General features: G+C 28.1%; 1 protein-coding gene across 1 annotated transcript in view; it reads right to left on the reverse strand.

Moving 5' to 3' along the window:
• The window catches only part of LOC107437327 (beta-1,4-galactosyltransferase galt-1), a 13,566-nt gene extending 9,651 nt beyond the window's left edge, over positions 1 to 3,915 (reverse strand). The window contains exon 1 of the mRNA XM_016049267.3: positions 3,772 to 3,915. The gene's annotated coding sequence lies outside the window, so the exon portion shown is untranslated. The remainder of the gene's footprint in view (positions 1 to 3,771) is intronic.
• Between the last annotated feature and the right edge of the window lie 1,009 nt (positions 3,916 to 4,924).

A 4,924-nucleotide genomic window follows, 5' to 3' on the forward strand; every position in this document is an offset into this window, starting at 1 on the left:
GGAACCCCCAGTGTTTAGTTCCCAAGCATGCTTGGTACTCATTTATCGACCCACTGAAGGGATGAAAGGCTGAGTCAACCTTGCCCGGCCGAGGATCGAACCAGGGACCTGTGGCACTACAGCGCAAAACGCTACCGCTCAGCCACCGGGCGTCATAACATATATATAGCAGGGGTTATTTTGATTTAATATATATATATATATATATATAATTTATTTTCCAGTAATCAAATTTGTAATTAAAGTTATTTTTACAATAGCAGGAATTACTGAAAAGAACACCTTTCAGTTTAGAAAAGGGAAAAATTAAAATATGCATAAGGAGGTATTTCTTTAACTGTAATAAAGTTAACTACTTTATTGCTTCAATAAAAGAACTCAGGAATTAAATTTAAAAAAGAATTGTTGCATAATTAAAAATTTATTAAAATTACAGTTATTTATTGAATTAAGAAAACGGGGTCGTATTAGACATTCCATTAAAACACATTACCATTTGACTTTCACTTTTCTATATTTTTGAATAAAAGGGCGAAATTGAAACGATTATTTCCAAATTGCCTTCAGTAATTCGCGTTTTGAACTAGTCTTCACGTTTTTTTCCCTGCATCGAAATGATTTAAAGATTCGCCCAACATTTTAATCGACACATTGTCTCCATCGTGGCATATATGCATGCTTTTGTTTCGTAATCGCAATCAAAAATATTTCCACAAATTAAACATTCAACTTTACATCGTTTTCGCAGTCTTTTCAACTTAAATAATCTATCTGCATGTTTCAAAACTATGACAAATTGAAGAAATACTCAGTCCGTGGTCAAACTATTAGACGCATTATTAGATTCAATGCAAAATCTTAATTATCAGATGATACTATACAGCTATATTGTTTTTATGTGACTGAAACCGGTTTGTACTTGTTTACGTTAGTGTATCAATAGGTTAAATTAAACGACATATAATATGAATTCGACGATTGGATACATGAAACGATATATTATAGAATATTTATTATATTAGGTACAGTACAGAACCCGTTATCCGGAAATCAGAAAACCGGAAAACCAAAAAACCGGAAAACCAAAAAACCGGAACGAAATTCGATAAATTTTCCCTCCATTTTTTAAAAAAAATGTTTTTTCCTCATAAGATTTTAGGATTTTTTTTTCTATTTTGAAAGATGTTTACCTTACCATCATTTTGGAAATAATCATTAGTGTATTACTTCATCGTTTTTTCTTCTTTTTAAGATTATTTCGAAAAAAAAAATTTTTTTTTTTAGTTGGGTTTAACAATGAAAAAGACGGCTTTTTGTAGCAATTCAGAAAACCGGAAAAATCAGTTATCCGGAATAGCGATGGTCCCGATCGTTCCGGATAATCGGTTCCCTACTGTATTATATTAGTACATTATAATAAATAGACCAAAGTATTAGACGCACCGTATTTTTTTCAATAATGGCATGTTTTGCACGAGTTTATGTGCAATACTTTTATATTTAAACATACATGTAACGGGTTTTCATTCAGAATTTTTTTTTTATATACTTCCTATTATTATTTATATTTAACGTATTGCATTATAATGTTAGATACAAAAACATTAACAAATATAAACCGGTTTTAGCTGCGTAAAAACAATGCAGCTGTATAGAGTATTACCTGATAATTAAGATTTTACGTTTAATCCTATTGCGCGTCTAATAATTCAGCCACGTGCTTTTGTTTTGTAATCACAATATTTCCACAAATTAAATAGTCAATTTTTTTCAGCTGTATCTTTTAAAACTAAGATAAGGTTTTGTATTAAGATAGGTGTTACCAATATTTAGTGTCACAATGACGTCCCTCATTATTCTTTTAATTCAATTCATTTGATTAAAAATTAGAAGTCTATTTATATTTAATTTAAAATCATATTGTGTAAATCCCTTTTAATATTCAAAGAATAAAAATTAGTATTATCGTCGACGAAGCAAAATGAATTTCTCGGAGTAAATATTATTTAACAAAATAGTATAATTTTAAAAATTAAAGATAATTAAATCATCAATAAATCTAAAAACAAATTCAATATTAAGAGAATAACTTTTCTTCCTAGCAGTGTAAAAATAAGTTAGCTAGGAGAGATGAAAAATTAGATCCTTGTCGTATTCCATCAATTTGAATAAAAATATGTATTCTATTGTAAAGATAATTATTAAAAAGACAAATATCAATTAGAATTTCCCCATAATCAAATTTGCAATTAAAGGTATTTTCATAATCACAGAAAAAAAAGGATATTTTTATAATCATAGTCTCAAAAGAACATCTTATAGTTTAGAAAGGGGAATGCTATTGTAAAGATCCTGGGAAGCAAAAATCGCGATAGAATAAATTTTATTTTGCTTAATAAAGTCTAAAATCGTTTGAATATTAGTGATCATTCATGAAAAACCTTCTTTGATGATATTGTTAACAATTTGATTTAAGTAGTTAGAGGAAATAGTGCCATGTTCTGTTAAGTATTAGATCCACAAGTGATTGTTCTAAACTTAAAAGGAATTTAAGGACATTTTGGACTGTATGAAAATTGTACATTATTAATTGTACATTATTAATTTTACATTTTAATCTCTCAGTTCTAAATTTTCTATAATATTTAAATTATTAGTAATAATATGTTTATAATATTATATTTTCTCTTCCACTCAGTAAAATTCATAATCAAATAAATCCATTTTTCCTAAATTTTTGCTAGTATTATTATAATTAAAAATAGGTCTATGAAAAATGCTATTATATTCATTAAGTTATAATCAGGTTGAACTCTTTTAGTGCAATTCCATACATTTTTAAATAAAATATGAAACTCATACTTATCAAAAAGATAAACTCATCAAATAGCTTTTATAAGTACAAAGCAAAGAATTCAAAAGTGTAAATTAGAAGGAAAAAAATGTTGCTGATAAGAAATCGAAGTCGATATATGTCATCATTTAATGGCCGAAAATAAAATCTTTCTCCTCGTTAGAAAGAAAATTTACTTTTGCGATTTTTAAGAGAGTTTTATTAATGTTGAGCCCAGTTTATCCTTATCTTTAATATTAAATAGTGAGGAACAAATCTGTGTATGTTGGAAAATATCATTTAAACCATATGGCAAAATTGTTTTGTGTAAAAGCATGCAATAGTTTCTCTTTTCGCAGTCTTAAATCGAAATCATCTACAATATCTAAAACACAAATTTTAACACTATTTTACGATTGAATTCTATTGAATTAATCGATTGAATTATTTTTTTATCAATAATACTGAGCTCTGTAATTAAGTTAAACTACTTAATAAATTTATTAAATTTTAATTTTTGTCATAAAATTTCTCGTTTCTTTTATTCTCTGTTGCCTCTTATAAATATATCTATATGAATATATTTATAGGCACACATATATATAAACTTACAAAGAAAACACAGACAACAGAAGAAAACAAGAAAATAAAATTTAAAAAAAAAAAAGATTTTTAATAAATGATTAAAACAAAATTGAAAACGAAGATTGTTAAAAGAAAAAATTAATTATTAAATATATATGTAAGAAACAATCAAGATTGAAAGAGAAAATAACACAACTATTCATTTTCTATTATATTTAACAGACTAATGTATTGATGGAATTATTTCGTTTTGCTCCCTATTTAAATCAGGTTAGTGCGCCATGACCGCAGAATTTGCATGAAAAACTTAGATCATCTCTGTATAACTTAGAGTCTCTTGAAGAAGAACTTACCCTCATCGAGATTGAGATGAAGTGTTCGAGCAAATGTTGTCTTCCCCGCAAGACAAGAGGATTCAATGGCGGCGAGCTGAGGACATCTTTTGTTCCCGACACGTATCATTGCGCATGCGCTCCTTCATTGATGTGTGATAGAGGATGCTATTACCACCCATCCGGTGTTCCCCACTTTTGGGAGAACATTTTGTGTTGAGGACCTCAAAAAATGCCTCGAATAGACATAAAAAAAATAACATTTAAATAAAATATCATGTCCTCAAAATAACAATGGAATTTAAAAAAAAAAAGTCTTATACAGTAAATCCTCGCTGCAACAATATTTTGAGGATCAAATATAGTGTTATACCTACATACTTAGGGAACACAATGAGATTTTTTTTTATCAAATGTTATATATGTATTAACTTTAGATGTTATGCCAAAAATTAATTTGCAGAGTGTTAATGGTGGTTAAATATTAAAAACAATTGAAATAAATACAGAAAATAAGATCGTAAACATACCATTTTTATTGATCTGATATTTTTGTTTGTTTATTCATTTTTTTGACTGTCAATTCAACCCACGAAGTATGCATTGAGTCCAAAGCACGAAAATCCAGCAGTGAGTCTTCTTTTGTCAAAAAACACGAATAATAAATGGAGAAAATAAGGTTGAAATTTAACAAAAAAAAAAATCGTTTTACACGGGTTTATTGCTTTAGAGCAGGGGTGTCAAACTCAAAAGCTAACTTGAGCCAAATAAACAATGCTTTACTTTAGGTGGGCCGCAAAAAAAAAATATATGTTCATAGAAATAAATATTTTTATTTTGAATAGTACATTGTAATAAACATATATAAAGTTAAATTATTGTTTGATACTTGACATCTCTTTTCTGCTAATATCTCCCTATGAGAAATTTTATTGGCCGAGACTACTTTCAAAATTGATCCAAAGTGAGCGTTATTAATACGGTTTCGAACAGGAGATTTATTTCCATTCATAACAGAAAATAATTGCTCACACTGATAAGTACTTCCAAACATGGAAATAATTTCATATGCGAATTTTCGAGTATTTTCAAACCTTGCCGGTAAATATTTGTAAAATTCAGGCACACCCACTTCAATGAATTTTGCCTTCAAATTTGAGTCGCACTGAATCTC

This window comes from Parasteatoda tepidariorum, chromosome 7 (genome assembly GCF_043381705.1).
Source record: "Parasteatoda tepidariorum isolate YZ-2023 chromosome 7, CAS_Ptep_4.0, whole genome shotgun sequence".
Lineage (NCBI taxonomy): Eukaryota > Metazoa > Arthropoda > Arachnida > Araneae > Theridiidae > Parasteatoda > Parasteatoda tepidariorum.